The sequence below is a fragment of the Pangasianodon hypophthalmus genome, chromosome 21, assembly GCF_027358585.1.
Source record: "Pangasianodon hypophthalmus isolate fPanHyp1 chromosome 21, fPanHyp1.pri, whole genome shotgun sequence".
Classification (NCBI taxonomy): Eukaryota; Metazoa; Chordata; class Actinopteri; order Siluriformes; family Pangasiidae; genus Pangasianodon; species Pangasianodon hypophthalmus.
This window is the reverse complement of record NC_069730.1, coordinates 10,117,382-10,139,586: the sequence shown is the minus strand read 5'-3', so window position 1 is coordinate 10,139,586 and position 22,205 is coordinate 10,117,382.

Here is a 22,205-nt window from a genome sequence, read left to right as displayed (position 1 = left end):
GTCTCTTCAAGGGGAGTAAAGCGTTGTAGTTGTTTATCTAATATTATCATATTATCATCTACAGGGTTAGTTATAGAACTGTCCAGTTTTAAATTAATAGTCTGAATTTCTAGCCTGATATTTTCAATTTTACCATTGAAAAAATTCATGAAGTCATCGCTGCTATATAATGATTGTGTGCGTGTTTCTATTGTGGTCTTATTCCTAGTTAATTTTGCTACAGTATTAAAAAGGAATCTAGGATTATTTCTGTTATCTTCAATTAGGGTGGAGAGATACATTGATCTAGCAGCACTAAGAGCTTTCTTATAGCTCAAAAGGCTCTCCTTCCATGCTATTTGAAATACTACCAAGTTAGTTTGACGCCATTTACGTTCTAGTTTTCGAGTGGTCTGTTTTAAAGTTCATGTGTGATCGCTATACCAGGGTGCTAGCTTTTTCTCCCTAATTATTTTTCTTTTTAGTGGAGCTACCTTATCTAGCGAGTTGCAGAACATTGATTCTAAACATTCAGTTGCCTGGTAAAGTTTTTCGGGATCAGACGGTGATCCAATCATGGTTGATAAATCTGGGAGATTACTGATAAAACTCTGTGCAGTTGTTGACGTGAACGTACGTTTGACATGGTGACGTGGCAAGGTGCATATACTATGATTAATACACATTTTAAATGAGATAAGGTAATGATCTGAGATAGCTTCAGACTGTGGACATGAGACTATATTTTCTATATTTAATCCGAATGTTAGTATTAAATCAAGAGTGTGACCACCACTATGAGTGGGTCCTATTACATTCTGATTAACCCCTACAGAATCAGGAATGGACACAACTGCTGTTCTTAGAGGGTCATCTGGATTATCAAAATGAATATTAAAGTCTCCAACAATTAATGCTTTGTCTAAAGAAACAACCAGGTTAGAGATGAAATCCGCAAATTCACACAGGAATTCCGAATATGGCCCTGGGGGTCTGTAAATAATAATTACTGGAATCACCTGGGTAGACTTATTTTTAGTGGCTACGTATGTTATGTTAGTATAAAGAACTTCAAATGCGTTGAATTTATGACTAGGTTTTTGTGTGACGGCTAGATTATCATTATAAATGACTGCGACGCCTCCTCCTCTGCCAGTTAGACGGGGCTGATGTATGTAACTGTACCCGGGAGGACTAGCTTCATTTAATGCTACAAACTCGTTTGGTTTAATCCACGTTTCTGTTAAACACAGTACATCAAAGATGTGGTCGCGATGTTATCATCCATTTCATCACTGATCAACGAGCGCTCTGATTCTCTCGAGAAGTTGATCAGTAACAATGCTATGAAAATTGAGGGCCTGAAAAAGACTTTGGACTTCACAGTCAAAGATGTGAAAGTGAAAGTTGACCACCTAGCTTCTCGGTTGCAACTCGGGAAGCAGCGAATTGAGACGTGTGAAACTCGTCTAGCTGAGCTGGAGAGATACTCGAGGCGCTGGAATCTTCGGCTGAGAGAGGTTCCAGAAAAAGAAAAAGAGAACATCAGGGATGAAGTCATCTGCATACGTGAGCAAACATATCCTGAAGGGAAGGGCAAATTTTCATATGCTATAGACTCAGTTCACAGATTGGGGAAAAAGCAAACTCGTGCTATCATAGTACAGTTTACTTCGTGCATTATCAGGGATGCTGTGTGGAAGGCAGCAAAGTCTTTGGCTTATCTGAAGGACAACGGGATACGGTTTATGGAAGACTCCACCGGACAGAGAAAGACGAAAGAAGTTGTGGCCTATGGTAGAAGAAGCACGTGCAGCTGGAAAAGCTGCTTACTACGTGGGTGCATGTGCCTTCGTTAATGGTATTGAGATTCGTCTGCTAAGTCAGACTTTCTTTTACAAACATAACTCCTTTTCGCGGACCAGGTTATCGTCGACGAACTTTACGAATTCTACAAACTAAGTTTTCGATTACCAGCTACGATCACATCTATGGATGATGCTTCTGTATTGTTACGGCTCATGTTTTTGTTAATGTACTTTCTTTCGGCAACCAGTTGTCATGCCTTGACGGTAAGATTTTCTCTCAGTATGTTCAGCTGAGCTACGTTTCTCAGGTTTATACTCACTACTTGTTGTGCTCTTTTTGCACTTACTGTAACTTTTTGTTCATTAACTTGTTCAATATATCTATTTCTGTTATTTCTCTAAATGCCAGGGGTTTGAGAGATTCTGTGAAGCGTAAAGCTCTTTTTCTTTTAGGGAAGAAATACAATACTGGTTTCTGTTTCTTTCAAGAGTCTCACTCAACTGCAAATGACTAACTTCTGGAAATCACAGTGGGGAGGTGATGCATGGTTTTCTCATGGATCTGAACATTCGGCAGGTGTTTTAACACTAAAGAATAAGTTTGCTGGTGATGTTTTACATCATTATTGTGACCCTCACGGGCATTTTATTTATTTTTTTGGTTCTTTACACTAATAATATTTTCTTTTTTTTTTATCAACATATATGGTTACAATTCTTCAAATGAAAACAGGGTTCTGTTTGAGGTGACTGAAGACAAAATTGTCTTTTGGCTAAAAAAATATCCGTCTGGTATAATTTGTATGGGAGGAGACTTTAATATTGCTCCAGATAATATGCTAGATCGTATGCCACCAACGAAAGCTTCATATAATTTGCTATTAAAAACCTTAATGGAGAAATATGACTTAATAGACATCTGGAGGCAAAAATATCCAAATAAAAAAACATATACTTGGTGTAATACTGATTTCTCCAGGCAATCAAGAATAGATTTTTGGCTTACATCTAGAAATGTTGATTTACACAATATTTCTGTTGACGTATTTCCAACCCCTCTTACTGACCACAAAGCAATTTCTCTCAATATGCAGATATCCACTTATTATAGTCCAGCAAAATCATCTTATTGGAAACTTAATAATTCTTTACTGAAAATCGAATCAGTAAAAATAGAGATTACATCCCTCATTAAATATTTTTTTAAAAAGGCTAATACAGAAAAATTATATTGCACTAATTGGGAACTTTTTAAATTTGAGGCCTCTAAATATTTAAGACATGTTGGCAGTCATCTTGCTAAAGTTCATAAAGAACAGGAAGATAAAATTATATTTGGAATTACCTCACTCCTAAACAAAGGGTCTAATAACTTTTCAAATATAGATAAAATAAATATGGCAGAATTACAAAGCAACACCTATAAGAAAAAGGCTGAAGGAGCCTTTATAAGGTCTAGGAAAAGATGGTTGGAGGAAGGTGAACAGAATACCTCCTACTTCTTTAGACTAGAAAAAATCAAGCTACATTAAATACTATTCATCAGTTAAAAATTAATGATAAAATATCAAAGGACCATAAAGAGATTTCAGAGTTTTGCTCTACCTTTTACCTTAAACTATATGTGTCACAATATGATGCTAAAGCCTCAAATGATTTCTTAAATTCAGTGGGAGAGATTAAAAAAATAAATAATTTAGATAAAGCTGTGTGTGACCAACCTATTAGTTTAGAAGAAATTACCAATTCAATTCATAACTTAAAAAATAATAACTCTCCCGGAATTGACGGTCTAACCTCAGAATTTTATAAGTTATTTGCTGAACAGCTAGCCTCTTTTCTTCTTTTAGTTTTTTGTGAAAGTTTATCTAAGTCCAACCTCCCATCTACCATGACTCAGGGGTTAATTACCCTTATTCCTAAGCCTAAAAAAGATCTGACTATTATTGATAATTGGCGGCCAATTAGTCTCTTGAATAATGATTATAAATTAATTGCCTCTATATTTGCTAAAAGAATTAAGGATGTATTAGAATATATTAGAGATGAAACTCAATCAGGCTTTATGAAAAACAGGCACATTTCGAATAATATACGGTTGGTTTTAGATATATTAGATTATTCATATTTAATTGATGAAAATTTTTTATTTTATTCTTAGATTTTCATTAAAGCTTTTGACACTGTGGAACATAATTTTTTATTTTCTTCTTTAAAGGGTTTTGGGTTTTGTGAGTTCTTTTGTGTAGCAGTTGAAACCCTATATAATAATGCAAATTGCTCAATCAAACTCAAACATGGAACTACCACTAGATTTGATTTAAAAAGAGGTATTAGGCAGGGTTGTCTTATTTCTCCGTATCTTTTCCTGCTTGTAACCCAGTTATTATCTGTGCATGTTAAAAAAAAAAGTATTCTTAAGGGTGTCTCAATTGCAAATAGAGAAATTATTATAAGTCAGTTAGCTGATGATACGACCCTTTTTTTGAAAAATAGTGACCAAATTCCAATTGCAGTTAATGTTATTAATAAGTTTTCTAGTGCCTCTGGCCTCTATCTCAATATTAGTAAATGTGAACTAATGGCTGTTAAAGACTGATTTAACATATATTAGTAACATTCCTGTAAAAGATAGTGTTACGTACTTAGGAATCATTATTGTTAAAGACCAGTTGAAAAGATGTTCTCTCAATTTTAACCCCATAATTGATAAAACTAAAAGAAAATTCAACTTCTGGCTTCAAAGAGATCTCTCCCTAAAGGGAAGAGTTCTCCTTATGAAGGCTGAAGGTATAGCCTGACTGACATATTCCTCCTTATCTTTGTATCCTGATAACCATACTAGTAAAAATATTGATATAACGCTATTTGATTTCCTATGGAAAAATCGAACACACTATGTTAAAAAGACTGTGACTATGAATACATATGAGAATGGTGGCCTTAATTTCTTAGATTTCACCACTATGAACCACACCTTTAAGATTAATTGGATTAAGCATCACTTAAAAAACCCACTTCTGTCTGGAATTTTATTCCTCATTATGTTTCTTCAAATATTGGTGGTCTTAATTTTGTTTTGATGTGTAATTATAATATAGATAAAATTCCAGCTAAGTTATCTGCCTTCCACAAACAAGTGCTCCTATCTTGGTCATTAATATATAAGCATAATTTTTCTCCACATCGTTATTTCATCTGGAATAATAGAAACATTCTTTACAAACATAAATCTCTTTTTCTTAAGAACTGGTTGGCCAACGATATTAAATTGCTTAGTCAGTTATATAATAAAGAAGGTACACTCTTTTCTTATGATGAATTCCTTCCTTATTATAAAATGCCAGTTACTCAAAAAGAATTTGCAATCGTTATTGGTTCAATCCCTTCAGGTACTCACATGCTATTTAAAGCTATTGATATAGGCCATTCTCCCGATTCAGTGTCTTTTGATGTTAGTAAATCTTATGTTGGTAAAATTTGTTTTTCATTAAATCCCAAAAATAATAATAGAGTTATCCGTACTCTTTTCCAAAGAGAAATTGTTACTGTACCTTATGTTTTGTCTTATTGGGTCTCTTTATTGAATGGAAAATTGATTTGCTGGAGAAAAGTGTGGGTGTTACCACAGAAATATAATCTTAGAAATAAGACTAAAGAAGTTTTTTATAAGCTCATTCATAGATTTTATCCAGCAAATCATTTACAAAAATTTAAAAAAGGAATAAATGTAAATTGTATTTTTTGTAATGAATATGAGGAAACTGCCTTGCACTTATTTTGGCACTGTACATACTCCGTTACACTATGGTGTAAGGTCCAAAAATTTATTAGCAAAAATATTCAGTGTTTAAGACCTTTTTCACTCCTGTGGGAAAATGTACTCTTTGGCTTTACTGACTATCCTGATCAAGAAGAACAGTACTTTTACTTAATTAATTTATTTATTCTATTGACCAAATTTCACATTAATAAGTGTAAATTTACCAATAAAAAACCCAATTTTATGGTTTTGTTGACTGAAATATGTATATATATTGACAGTATCAGAGACTCTTTGAATAAGAAAGCTGTAAGAACTTTGAAAGTTTGTGAATTTTACAATATATTTATTGATTTTATATATACATACACGTGTATGTATCTATATCTTGTATTTTTGTTTTGAAGTTTTATACTTTCCTCCCCCTGGCAACTGTTTTGTTTGTTGTAATATGTAATATGTAATATTTCTTTGTCTTTTCTTATTTTTAATGTTGTTGTCTTGATAACATATTGTATGTTATTGTTCCTTGAATAAAAAAAAAAGATTAAATTTGAGCTGGCGTTTTGACACAACTGCATTTTTTTTTTTTTTTTACTACAAACATCTTATTTTATTAATTCTTCCATAAAATAGAAATTTACAATAAAATATCACAGATATAATATGTAATGTTGATGTTTCAACGATATAGATCAGTTTAGACAATAAGGTTCAGGGAGTCATGTCCAGTCAGATTACAAGCTTGCGTGGCAGGTTTTGAATTCAGGTGGAGTCGTTAAGCAACATCATTTCAGCGTAGCTGCAAATTTATTTTATCACCATGATAAAGTGGGCTAAATATAGAAAGTCCTACCGAAAAGAATGGGAGAGCGACCCATCTCTGAAAACATTGCACCTGTGGTAGGAGATGAGTCAAAGGAATTTTGCATGTATTGTCCATCAGAAATCAGAGCACAGTTATATGATTTAAAAGAACATGCTAACACACACACAAACACACACACACAAATAAATAAATTAAATAAAAAATTTCAAAAATTTAAAAAAATCGTGCTGTGCACCACGCGTTAAAGCTTTTGCTGTACCAACGGGGCAGCTGTGCAATGTTCAATCAAAGACGACAAAAGCGCCATGAAATTAGAATTGCTGCCTACGTTGCTTACCACACTTCAATTAATGCGGTGGACAATTTTGCAAGATGAGATGGGAACATTCAAAATGCAAAGTGCCCGGTTGTCATCAAATCTCTCCTCCCGCCACACTTCAGAGAAGAACTGGTGGAGGATATCGGTGAGTCTCCCTATTCCCTGTATGTGTGTGAAACACCACTCAAAAAAACACAAGATCATCAGTACATATTTTGGACTTGTGGAGACAGATGCTGATGCTAAAGGCATATCAGACACCATAGTTGCCTTTCTATTCCAGATCAGCCTGCAGATCAAAAACATGATGGGCATTGCCACAGATGGTGCAAGTGTAATGGTTGGAAAACAACAATCGCTTTTGACCCAACTCAGACAAATGCAGCCAATCCTACAGCTTATTCAGTGTGTTTGCCATTCACTTGACATTGTTGCAAATAAAGCAATGCAGCTTCTTCCCAGCATCGTTGAATATATGGTTAGAGAAACCGGCAATTGAGAGCAAGGAGCAAGGAGACAGTATGACTGCAGGAATATATATGAAGACTATTAGTAACGTGGGCTGCCCACTGAAATTAATAACTCCAAGCTGTACCTGTTGGCTTGTGATGGCAGACTGCATTGACCATATTGTGGAACAAAAAGACACTCTCACACTGCACTTTAACATGGCTTCATGTACAGAACACTGCTGTACTGCACGGTTTTGAAAGGAGATGTATAACAAAAAACCAATATCCTCTACATGCACTTTCTCCAACCTGTTCTGATGGAAATCAAAGCTGTGAATAAATGATTTCAGTTGGAACGAGGAGACACTCTAGGTGTGTTGAGAGACCTGGATAGACTGTACATGGCAACTGTAAGACGCTTTATCAAACCGAGCATAGGTAGATAGATAGATAGATAGATAGATAGATAGATAGATAGATACGAAGCCAATACTTGTAGAGTAGATTAGATAGCTAAACAGACAGACAGACAGAAAGATAGATAGACAGACAGACAGACAGGTTGGCAGTACTTATCCAGATGAGTAGATAGATAGATAGATAGATAGATAGGGTGCCAATACTTGCAGAGTTGATGAGATAGATAGATAGATAGATAGATAGATAGATAGATAGAAATGGTGCCAAAACTTGGAGAGTTGAACTAATGGATATATAGTTGCAATACATGTAGAGATGATAAGATAGATAGATGTATGGGTTGCCAATATGTGCAGAGTTGATAGATAGACAGGTAGATAGGGTATCAATACTTGTGGAGTTGATTAGATAGATAGATACATAGATAGATACATAGATAGATACATAGATAGATTGATTGATTGATAGGGTGCCAATAGTTGGAGAGATGAACTAATGGATATATAGTTGCATTACGTGTAGAGATGATAGAGAGATAGATATATGGGGTGCCAATACTCGTAGAGTTGATAGATGGACAGGTAGATAGGGTATCAATACTTGTAGAGTTGAGTAGATAGACAGACAGATAGATAGATAGATAGATCTGAACTCGGTCACTGCTTCAAAAGATCTCTGGGATAAAGTTGTAGACAGGCACAAGTCAGGAGATGGATACAAAAAAATTTCAAAGGCGTTATCAATCCCTAGAAGCACAGTGAAGTCTATTATTAAGAAGTGGAAGGTGTTTGGTACAACTGAGACCCTCCCTGGATCAGGACGTTGCTCCTAACTGAATGGAAGAGCAAGGAGGAAACCGGTCAAGAGGCCTACAGCAACTCTGAAGCAGTTGCAGGAATTTATGACAAAGAGTGGTCATTGTGTGCATGTGACAACAATATCACAAATTCTCCACAAATGTGGCTTGTATGGGAGGGTTGCAAGAAAAAAGCCACTCCTCAAGAAAGGCCACATGCAGTCTAAATGTTTATCTATCTATCTATCTATATATCTGTCTGTCTGTCTGTCTGTCTGTCTGTTTAGCTATCTAATCTACTCTACAAGTATTGGCACCCTATCTATCTATCTATCCAAGTATTGACATCTTATGTATGTATGCAACACTAAATGTGTTGGCACCCTTTCTATCTATCCAATCAAGACTACAACTATTGGAACTCTATCTATCTATCTATCTATCTATCTATCTATCTATCTATCTATCTATCTAATCAACTCTACAAGTATTGATACCCTATCTACCTGTCTATCTATCAACTCCCCAAGTATTGGCAACCCATCCATCTATCTATCTTATCATCTCTACACGTATTGCAACTATATATCCATTAGTTCAACTGTCCAAGTATTGGCACCTTTTCTATCTATCTATCTATCTATCTATCTATGTATCTATCTATGTATCTATCTATCTATCTATCTATCTATCTATCAAATCAACTCTCCAAGTATTGGCAGCCCATCTATCTATTCAATTCTAAAAGTATTGCATCCTATCTATCTATCAAATCAATCTAGAATTACTGGCATCTATCTATCTATCTATCTATCTGTCTATCTATCTATCTATCTATCTATCTATCCAAACCTAGAAGTATTGACATCCAGTCAAGTCTACAAGTATTGCACCCTATCTATCCATGAAATCAACTCTTCAAGTATCTAATCAACTCTACAAGTATTGGCACCCTATCTATCTATCTACCTATCTATCTATCTATCTATCTATCTCTCTATCTCTCTAATCAACTCTACAAGTATTGATACCCTATCTACCTGTCTGTCTATCTATCTATCTAAGTCTACAACTATTGCACACTATCTATCCATCAAATCAACTCTACAAGTATTAGCACCCTATCTATCTATCCAGTCAAGTCTACAAGTATTGCACCCTATCTATCCATGAAATCAACTCTTTGAGTATAGGCACCCTATTTATCTGTCTATCTATCAACTCTCCAAGTATTGGCACGCTATCTATCTATTCAATTCTACAAGTATTGCATCCTATCTATCTATCAAATCAATCTAGAATTACTGGCATCCATCTATCTATCTATCTATCCAAACCTAGAAGTATTGACATCCAGTCAAGTCTACAAGTATTGCACCCTATCTATCCATGAAGTCAACTCTTCAAGTATAGGCACCCTATTTATCTGTCTATCTATCAACTCTACAAGTATTGGCACGCTATCTATCTATCTATGTATCTATCTATGTATCTATCTATCTATCTATCTATCTATCTATCAAATCAACTCTCCAAGTATTGGCAGCCCATCTATCTATTCAATTCTACAAGTATTGCATCCTATCTATCTATCAAATCAATCTAGAATTACTGGCATCTATCTATCTATCTATCTATCTATCCAAACCTAGAAGTATTGACATCCAGTCAAGTCTACAAGTATTGCACCCTATCTATCCATGAAATCAACTCTTCAAGTATAGGCACCCTATTTATCTGTCTATCTATCAACTCTACAAGTATTGGCATGCTATCTATCTATCTATCTATCTATCTATCTATCTATCTATCTATCTATCTATCTATGTGTCTAATCAACTCTACAAGTATTGGCACCCTATCTATCTATCTATCTATCTATCTCTCTATCTCTCTAATCAACTCTACAAGTATTGATACCCTATCTACCTGTCTGTCTATCTATCTATCTAAGTCTACAACTATTGCACACTATCTATCCATCAAATCAACTCTACAAGTATTAGCACCCTATCTATCTATCCAGTCAAGTCTACAAGTATTGCACCCTATCTATCCATGAAATCAACTCTTTGAGTATAGGCACCCTATTTATCTGTCTATCTATCAACTCTCCAAGTATTGGCACGCTATCTATCTATTCAATTCTACAAGTATTGCATCCTGTCTATCTATCAAATCAATCTAGAATTACTGGCATCCATCTATCTATCTATCTATCTATCTATCTATCCAAACCTAGAAGTATTGACATCCAGTCAAGTCTACAAGTATTGCACCCTATCTATCCATGAAGTCAACTCTTCAAGTATAGGCACCCTATTTATCTGTCTATCTATCAACTCTACAAGTATTGGCACGCTATCTATCTATCTATCTATCTATCTATCTATCTATCTATCTATCTATCTATCTATCTATCTATCTATCTATGTGTCTAATCAACTCTACAAGTATTGGCAGCCCATCTATCTATTCAATTCTACAAGTATTGCATCCTATCTATCTATCAAATCAATCTAGAATTACTGGCATCTATCTATCTATCTATCTATCTATCTATCTATCCAAACCTAGAAGTATTGACATCCAGTCAAGTCTACAAGTATTGCACCCTATCTATCCATGAAATCAACTCTTCAAGTATAGGCATGCTATCTATCTATCTATCTATCTATCAATCTATCTATGTGTCTAATCAACTCTACAAGTATTGGCACCCTATCTACCTGTCTGTCTATCTATCTATCTAAGTCTACAACTATTGCACACTATCTATCCATCAAATCAACTCTACAAGTATTAGCACCCTATCTATCTATCCAGTCAAGTCTACAAGTATTGCACCCTATCTATCCATGAAATCAACTCTTTGAGTATAGGCACCCTATTTATCTGTCTATCTATCAACTCTCCAAGTATTGGCACGCTATCTATCTATTCAATTCTACAAGTATTGCATCCTATCTATCTATCAAATCAATCTAGAATTACTGGCATCCATCTATCTATCTATCTATCTATCTATCCAAACCTAGAAGTATTGACATCCAGTCAAGTCTACAAGTATTGCACCCTATCTATCCATGAAGTCAACTCTTCAAGTATAGGCACCCTATTTATCTGTCTATCTATCAACTCTACAAGTATTGGCACGCTATCTATCTATCTATCTATCTATCTATCTATCTATCTATCTATCTATCTATCTATGTGTCTAATCAACTCTACAAGTATTGGCACCCTATCTATCTATCTATCTATCTAATCAACTCTACAAGTATTGATACCCTATCTATCTATCTATCTATCTATCTATCTATTCAACTCTACAATTTTTGACACCCTATTTATCTGTCTATCTATCTAATCAACTCTACAAGTATTGATACCCTATCTATCTATCTATCTATCTATCTATCTATCTATCTATCTATCTATCTATCTATGTGTCTAATCAACTCTACAAGTATTGGCACCCTATCTATCTATCTAATCAACACTACAAGTATTGATACCCTATCTATCTATCTATCTATTCAACTCTACAATTTTTGACACACTATCTATCTATCTATCTATCTATCTATGTGTCTAATCAACTCTACAAGTATTGGCACCCTATCTATCTATCTATCTATCTCTCTATCTCTCTAATCAACTCTACAAGTATTGATACCCTATCTACCTGTCTGTCTATCTATCTATCTAAGTCTACAACTATTGCACACTATCTATCCATCAAATCATCTCTACAAGTATTAGCACCCTATCTATCTATCCAGTCAAGTCTACAAGTATTGCACCCTATCTATCCATGAAATCAACTCTTTGAGTATAGGCACCCTATTTATCTGTCTATCTATCAACTCTCCAAGTATTGGCACGCTATCTATCTATTCAATTCTACAAGTATTGCATCCTATCTATCTATCAAATCAATCTAGAATTACTGGCATCCATCTATCTATCTATCTATCTATCTATCTATCTATCCAAACCTAGAAGTATTGACATCCAGTCAAGTCTACAAGTATTGCACCCTATCTATCCATGAAGTCAACTCTTCAAGTATAGGCACCCTATTTATCTGTCTATCTATCAACTCTACAAGTATTGGCATGCTATCTATCTATCTATGTATCTATCTATGTATCTATCTATCTATCTATCTATCTATCTATCAAATCAACTCTCCAAGTATTGGCAGCCCATCTATCTATTCAATTCTACAAGTATTGCATCCTATCTATCTATCTATCAAATCAATCTAGAATTACTGGCATCTATCTATCTATCTATCTATCTATCTATCTATCCAAACCTAGAAGTATTGACATCCAGTCAAGTCTACAAGTATTGCACCCTATCTATCCATGAAATCAACTCTTCAAGTATAGGCACCCTATTTATCTGTCTATCTATCAACTCTACAAGTATTGGCACGCTATCTATCTATCTATCTATCTATCTATCTATCTATCTATGTGTCTAATCAACTCTACAAGTATTGGCACCCTATCTATCTAATCAACTCTACAAGTATTGATACCCTATCTACCTGTCTGTCTATCTATCTATCTAAGTCTACAACTATTGCACACTATCTATCCATCAAATCAACTCTACAAGTATTAGCACCCTATCTATCTATCCAGTCAAGTCTACAAGTATTGCACCCTATCTATCCATGAAATCAACTCTTTGAGTATAGGCACCCTATTTATCTGTCTATCTATCAACTCTCCAAGTATTGGCACGCTATCTATCTATTCAATTCTACAAGTATTGCATCCTATCTATCTATCAAATCAATCTAGAATTACTGGCATCCATCTATCTATCTATCTATCTATCTATCTATCTATCCAAACCTAGAAGTATTGACATCCAGTCAAGTCTACAAGTATTGCACCCTATCTATCCATGAAGTCAACTCTTCAAGTATAGGCACCCTATTTATCTGTCTATCTATCAACTCTACAAGTATTGGCACGCTATCTATCTATCTATCTATCTATCTATCTATCTATCTATCTATCTATCTATCTATGTGTCTAATCAACTCTACAAGTATTGGCACCCTATCTATCTATCTATCTATCTATCTAATCAACACTACAAGTATTGGCACCCTATCTATCTATCTATCTATCTATGTGTCTAATCAACTCTACAAGTATTGGCACCCTATCTATCTATCTATCTATCTATCTATCTATCTATCTAATCAACACTACAAGTATTGGCACCCTATCTATCTATCTATCTATCTATCTATCTATCCAACAAACCAACAAAGACTTGTGTGGAAAAAAAATACAAATACAAAGGGTGCCTAAGACTTATGGCACTTTTTATATGTGGTTCCTTCTTTATACATGGCACCAAAGGTAATTAGACAATTAGCTGCTCAGCTGTTCCAGGGCCAGGTGTGTGTTATTCCGTAATTATTTCACTTACAAGTAAGCATATAAAAGGTCTAGAGTTGATCTAAAATGTGGCATTTACATTTGAAATCTGTTGCTGTTAACTCTCAATATGAAGTCCAATAAGCTGTCAGTGCCATGAAACAAGCCATGATTATGCTGAAAAATCAAAACAAACCCATCAGAGTGATAGCAAAAACATTAGGTATGGCCAAATCAACTATTTGGTACATTCATAAAAAAGAAAGAACACTCTGGTGAGCTCAGGAATACCAAAAGGCTATTTACACTAAAGAACAGAATGGCCAGATTAGACTTTGCTTAAAAAACTTTAAAAATTAAAAAAAAAAAACTCTAAAAAGTCTGACCAGTTCTGATGCAAGAGTAACTTGTACCAGAATGATGGGAAGAGAAGAGTATGGAGGAGGAAAGGAAGTGCTCATGATTTAAAGCATACTGCATCATCTGTCAAACATGTTGAGGAAGTGTTATGGCATGGACATATGGCTGCTGAAGGAACTGGGCAAAATGGAATATTCTTAAAGGGCCATGTCAGTCACCTGACCTCAACTCAAATTGGCATGCTTTGACTCAGGTCAGGTGACTGACACAACCATTTAAGAAAATTCCATTTCCAAGCTCTTGGGTTGCTTTCACTGTACGTTTTCGTTCATTATCCATCTGTACTGTGAAGTGCTGTCCCATCAGTGAAGACAAAACTGAAGGCAGAAAGACCCACAAACAAGCACCAACTGAAGGTGGCTGCAGTAAAGGCCTGGCAAACCATCTCAAGGGAGGAAACTCAGCATTTGGTGATATCCATGGGTTCCAGACTTCAGGCAGACATTGACTGAAAAGGATTTGCATCCAAGTATTAAAAATAATCTTAATATTTATGATTATATTAATTTGTCCAATTACTTTTGAGCCTGTGAAAATGGCAGGACTATGTTAAAAAAAATGGCTGTAATTCCTGAAGGGTTTATGCAATATTTTTGTTAAACCCCTTCAATTAAAGCTGAAAGTCTGCACTTCAATCACATCTTGATTGCTTCATTTCAAATCCACTGTTGTGGTGTACAGAGGCAAAATTACAAAAATTGTGTAACTGTCCAAATACTTATGGACCAGACTGTATATACACCAATCAGCCATAACATTAAAACAACCTGCCTAATATTGTGTGGGTCCTCATTGTGCCAACAAAACAGCTCTGACCCATCGAGGTATGGACTCCACAAGACCTCTGAAGTGCTGTGGTATCTGGCACCAAGAAGACGTTAACAGCGGATCCTTTAAGTTCTGTAAGTTGTGAGGTGGGGTCTCCATGGATTGGGGTTTGTTTGTCCAGCACATCCCACAAATGCTCAATTGGACTGAGATCTGGGAAATTTAGAGGCCAAGTCAACACCCTGATCTCTTTGACATGTTCCTCAAATCATTATCCTGCTGAAAGAGGCCACTGCCATTAGGGAATACCATTGCCATGAAGGGGTGTACTTGGTCTGCAACAATGTTTAGGTTCACACTGCCTCTGCCGGCTCGCCTTCTTCATATAGTTCATCCTGATGCCTGATGATGATCTCTTCCCCAGGTAAGCAACGCACATGCACCTGGCAGTTCACATGATGTAAAAGAAAACATGATTCATCAGACCAGGCCACCTTCTTCCATTGCTCCATGGTCCAGTTCTGAAGTACACATGCCCATTGTAGGCACTTTCGGTGGTGGACAGGGATCAGTATGGGCACTCTGACTAGTCTGCGGCTACACAGCCCCATATGCAGATAGCAGCAGTACTCTGTGGGTTCTGACACCTTTCTATCATAGCCAGCATTAACTTTTTGATCAATTTTTGTTACAGTAGCTCTTCTGTGGGATTGGACCAGACAGGCTGGCCTTCGCTCCCCACATGATTCAACGAGCCTTGGGGGCCCCTGATCTGCCGTTTTGGAAATGCTCTGACTATTTTTTCTGCTTCCAACACATCAACTTTGAGAACTGACTGTACACTTGCTGCCTAATATATCCCACCCCTTGACAGGTGCCACTGTAATGAGATAATCAGTGTCATTCACTTCACCTGTCAGTGGTATTAATGTATGATTGGTGTATAACATAAGAACTCTCAAATTGATCAAATCTTGATCTGTGATTTACAAACTGAATTTATAGATTACTACCAGCTAAGACGAATGATTGAGATGGGAAATATACTTTACAGGAATTACAGTGTGACAAACTGTTTGCTAAATATTCTATATAATGATTTACCTGCTGGCTTGCTAGAGCTTTGAATGTCTGCAATGTTGCACTGCCTTTAGCAGCCTCCCTTTGCTCTTTCTCTCTCTGTCTTGGTGAAAGCATTGTCTACAAAGTGTACCAACAACAAAGAAATTTGGTGTGATTTATATTACATCTGATTGGGTCCACTACTTTGATTAGACAAGTGGACTTTCAAGAATGCTGATATTTAGTACAAACGTTAGCATTTTTAGAAGACCAGGAGCAAAAGCAAAACATTACCAGCAATACAAAAACAAACTACCAAATTACTACTTCAGCAGATCAACCACTGACTGTACTGTGGATTGTAAAACAAAACTAATGTCTACCTGTCGATGGGGTGACCCTCTTTCATCTCCTGTGAGCGGACAGAGAGTGAGTGAGGCTGGGGAGCAAGCGGGAAATGGAAACCATAGAGTGGATCTTTAGTGGAGTGATTACAGGATGCTTTTAGCAGGTATAGGAAATCCTCTCCACTCCGCTCACACAGCCTACAGTGCTGTTCTGCCTGCCAGAGGATCATCTTACAGATTTTAATAGGGGGTGGGATTAGATTCAGATACCTGTTTCTCAGGCCATAAATCCATTCAAGCTGAAATCTGTTGTACTGCTAATCTTTGAAAGGATATTCACCGTTGACTAGTTTATTTTAAAAACATAGCGGCCAGCAGCCGATCATGCTCTTGCATCACGCACTTCACACTTTTAGCATTAAGCTACTGACATGAAAATTTAAGAGTATTTTCATCTGTGGTTCCTTTAGTGTTCTATGCAATTAAGTGAGAACTAGCTACAGTGCTTGTCCATGTAAGCACTCACAGTGCTTGTCTATGTAAACAAAGGTTGGTGTACGGACACTGTCATTACTGAGACATGTTGCTCTGCTGATATTGAGTACATCATTATTAAGTGTAGACATTTCTATCTGCCACGTGAGTTTACATACGCGATAATCACTGCTGTGTACGTTCCCCCGGATGCTAATGCTAAACTAGCCATGAAAGAACTCTGGTCTAGCATTAGCAAGCTATAAACAGAACACCCAGATGGTGCCTTTATTATAGCTGGCGATTATAGCTGATCACCCCTTTATCTCCAAGGTCCTAGAAAAGGTTGTAGCACAGCAGCTATGCTCATACTTACATAGGAATAACATTCATGAAATGTATCAGTCAGGATTTAGGCCTCATCATAGCACAGAGACAGCACTGGTTAAAGTGGTAAATGACTTACTACTGGTCTCTGATCAGGGTTGTGTCTCCTTGCTTGTGCTGCTTGACCTTTGTGCAGCTTTTGATACAATTGATCATGCTATTCTCCTCGATTGACTAGAAAATGCAGTAGGCATTAAGGGAATGGCCCTTTCCTGGCTCAGGTCTTATTTGACTGATCATTATCAGTTTGTAAACGTAAATGGTGACTTCTCTTTTCATGCTAAGGTAAAGTTTGGTGTCCCGCAAGGCTCAGTTTTAGGCCCACTGCTCTTTTCTTTATATATGCTGCCTCTGGGCAAAATTATTCGTAAACATGGTATTAGCTTCCCCTGTTATGCTGATGACACTCAGTTGTATGTTTCAGCAAAGATGACAGACACCAGCTTAATAAATTTGAGGAATGTGTAAAAGACATTAGAAACTGGATGCTTATTAACTCTCTCTTACTTAATTCTGACAAGACAGAGGTACTTGTACTAGGACCACGTGCAGCTAGAAGTAAGCTTTCTGATTACATAATAACTCTGGATGCCCTTTCTGTTTCATCATGTGCAGCAATAAAAGACCTTGGTGTGATTATCGACTCTAGTCTTTCTTTTGAAGCTCATGTAGATAATATAACTAGGATTGCTTTCTTTCATCTCAGAAATATTGCTAAAATAAGAAATATATTGTCACTACACGATGCAGAAAAATTAGTTCATGCTTTTGTTACCTCTAGGTTGGATTATTGTAATGCTTTACTGTCTGGATGTTCCAGTAGATACATAAACAAGCTCCAGTTAGTCCAGAATGCAGCAGCAAGAGTCCTTACTAGAACCAGAAGATATGACCACATCACCCCTATCTTATCCACACTGCATTGGCTCCCAATCAAATTTTTTATTGATTATAAAATACTACTATTGACCTATAAAGCACTAAATGGTCTTGCACCACAGTACCTGAGCGAACTTTTGGTCTTTTATGATCTGAGAGGCCTACTTAGATCAAAAGGTGCAGACTATTTTTTACTATAAAGGAATAAAGGAATATCTTATTGGTTGGTACCTCGAATAGTGAGGGCTACAGCTGGGGGTAGAGCTTTCTCTTACAAAGCCGCACAGTTATGGAACAGCCTTCCACTTACTGTTCGGGACTCAGACACAGTCTCAGTGTTTAAGTCTAGGCTGAAAATATATTTGTTTAGTCAAGCGTTTTGTGAATATTTTTTTCTTAGGTACAGGGGCAGGTCTGGAAGGTTCACAGGGATAGAGTGTTGTGGTGAACTGGGATGTTTGGATGCTGAGATGCCAGTGATCCTGACCCCTTCTGCTCTCCGGATCTGCCTGACCCATCCTGATGCCCTACTTCTGGTTGGAGTTCTCATCGGTTGAGTTCACTCACTGCTGCTGGGGGTGGCCCCATGTGGATGGCCTGAAGAACCATTTGGATTGCTGGGGATGGTGCCACCTGGGGGCTGTGGAGATTGCTTGGAGATCACATGTGGGGAGCTGTACTGTAATGGCTTGGGACTGCGATTGCTGTAGTGGCTTTGGGGCTGCAGTTGCCATGAGCACCTTCGTACTCAGGATTCCATCAGTGGACAGTGCATAGATTTTAACCAACCAGACTTCTTGCAAAAACTGTGATGGATTTACTGGTTGCACAATTGCACTATTCGTCCATATAGTACACAATAATAGAAGGGATTTATTTATAATTGCACTATCCATTGCACCCAGATGAGGATGGGTTCCTTTTTGAGCCTGGTTCCTCTCAAGGTTTCTTCCTCATATTGTCTCAGGGAGTTTTTCCTTGCCACCGTCACCTCTGGCTTGCTCATTAGGGATAAATTCACATATTTACAATATATTTTTTGTGAATCCATTTATTTCTGTAAAGCTGCTTTGTGACAATATCCATTGTTAAAACCACTATACAAATAAAATTGAATTGAATTGATTTCAATCATGCAAACTTAAGGACTCCATTTCCCAGATTTTTCCAAAATGTCTCTTGTCCCACAAGAGGTGACAATACTTTGGATCATGTCTACACTAATGTGACTGAGGCTTACAATACCATCACCCTCCCCCACCTTCGTCAATCTGATCATCTATACCTGCTGCTACTCCCAAAGTATAACCCCAACGTGAAACGTGTTGAAACATTGGTGAGAACTGTGAAAGTGTGGCTAGAGGGGGCAGATTCCTAATTACAACAACAGTTTCAGCACACAGACTGTAGCGCATTTGCTGCTTTTGCCACACAGGACTCCCATACAGACATTGACATCTACACGAATGCCATCCTTCACCATATTAACAGATTTCTTGACACAGTCACTGCCCTCCAGACAGTTAAAACATAGCCCAGAAATGAGGACGAGACAAACTACAGGGAAGAGGTTCAGCATCTGATAACATGGTGTGGCAATAACAAACTCGACCTTAACACCCAAAAAACCAATGAACTGATTGTGGACAACTGGAAGTTCTTTAGGAAACACACCACTATCCTTGTTAATGGGACTGAGGTAGAGCAGGTCTCTAGCTTTAGGTTTCTGGGTGTCTACATCTCCGCTGACCTTTCCTGGAACCTCAACACCTCCTCCCTTCTCAAAAAGGCACAACAGTGCCTGTACTTTTTGAGAAGACTGAAGAAAGCTCATCTTGCTCCTCAGATCATGGTAGTGACGCAGTGATTTAGTTCCTGTTTTCCAGTCGTTTGCGGGGAGTTTCTTGTCTGTGTCGGCGCTTAAACTATACTGTTTCTTTCTTTTTTTAATCAGTAATTTTGCACTATTGTGTTCATCTGCTGTATTTTTCACTTTTCTTTTCTGCCGTATTTTCAATTTTTCGAAGAACGCTTTTGTTTTTTGTCAAGACAGCGAGCGGAGACCATCCATGCCGGATCCACGCTGTCTAAAATAATATCAACAAATCTTCGACTAAGGTGTGTTAACAACATGTCTAACATTCAGCTTGTTCAGTGTGTTGAGTGCAGGATGTTTAGTCACTCTTCCTCCGTCATAGGTAATAGCTTTATTTGTGATAAATGCATTTTAGTTAGCTCTCTGACGGAGAAGATTGCAGCATTAGAGGTGCGCATCCAGACTCAAGAGGGTTAGTGAGAGTGAGAGTAGTGTAGTTTCTGTAGAGGAAAGTCTGGATGCCTTAGGCAGAGTTAGCAATCTCCCAACTCTGGCATTAGAGCCCTGACAGCAGGGCGAATGGGTGACGACTTGGCAGCATAATTGCAAAGCCAAAGCTAACACAAAGGCTCACCCATGGGAGCACCACTCCTCTCTGCTTCATGTCTCTAACGGGTTTGCTCTTCTCAGTGAAGCACCCGCTGAGAAACCTGAAAGTGTTCTGGTTATAGGAGACTCTATCTTGTGGCACATGAAATTAGCTAGGCCTTTAGGGGCACCAGCAGCTTTCATTAGGTGTATACTGGGAGCCAGGGAGCCGGACATAGCAGGTAATCTTAGGGTCTTAGGCAAGCACAGGTTTTCAAAGATAGTTATCCATGTAAGAGCTAATGATATATGCCTTCTTCAGTCAGAGGTTACTAAGAGTAACATTGTAGAGGTGTGTAAATTAGTGAAGGCACTGTCCGATGCAGTAATATGCTCTGGCCCCATCCCAATGCAGCGTGGCGATGTAGCTTTGAGGAAAAAAAAAAAAAGCTTCGATGTAGCAGGTTATGGTTGCTGAACTGCTGGATGTCCAGGTGGTGCTTTGAAAACAGTGTGGGCTTTATAGATAATTGGAGTAGTTTTGAGGGCAAGGCTGGCCTGTTAAGGTGGGACGGTATCCATCCTTTCTTGTAGCATAGCACAGATTCTCTGAACAGGCATAGTTAATCAGTGACAATCCAGAGCCAAGGCCAGGGAGCAGACAAGCAGGCTAAACCGACCGTCTGCTAGCTGCACTGAGTTGTCACTCAGGTTCCAACATATTTAGACTGTGTCTGTTCCCCAAGCTAAACAAAAATGTAGAATTACCCAGAAAGTTTGTTTTAGTAATCTAATTAACATAAAATTAAATCAAACCAAATGCACAGCCAGCATAGTTGATGTGAAGCTAGGACTGTTGAATATATATATATATATATATATATATATATATATATATATATATATATATATATATATATATATATATATATATATCTTACGTCTAAAGCACTTTTTGTTAATGAAACTATTACTGATCAGGAGTTCAATGTGCTGTGTTTAACAAAAACGTGGATTAAGCCAAATGAGTATGTAGCATTAAATGAAGCTAGTCCTCCTGGTTACAGTTACATACATCAGCCCCATCTAACTGGGAGAGGAGGAGGCATCGCAGTTATTTATAATGATAATCCAGGCATCACAAAAAAACCTAGTCATAAATTCAACGCATTTGAAGTTCTTTATACTAACATAACATAAGTAGCCACAAAAAATAGGTCTACCCAGACGATTCGGCTAATTATTATTTACAGACCCCCAGGGCCATATTCTGAATTCCTTTGTGAATTTGCAGATTTCATCGCTAACCTAGTTGTTTCTTTAGACAAAGCATTAATTGTTGGAGACTTTAATATTCATTTTGATAATCCAGAAGACCCTCTGAGAACAGCGGTTGTGTCCATTCTTGATTCAGTAGGGGTTAATCAGAATGTAATAGGACCCACTCATAATGGTGGTCACACTCTTGATTTAATACTAATGTTCAGATTAAATATAGAAAGTATAGTCACATTTCTGCAGTCTGAAGCTATCTCAGCTCAACCATTATCTCATTTCATTTATGTAGCTATGTAGCTTGCCAACCTACCGTGTCAAACGTACATTTACATCGGCAATTGCAAAGAGTTTTATCAGTAATCTCCCAGAGTTACCAACCATGATTGCATCTCCGATCCCGAAGAACTTT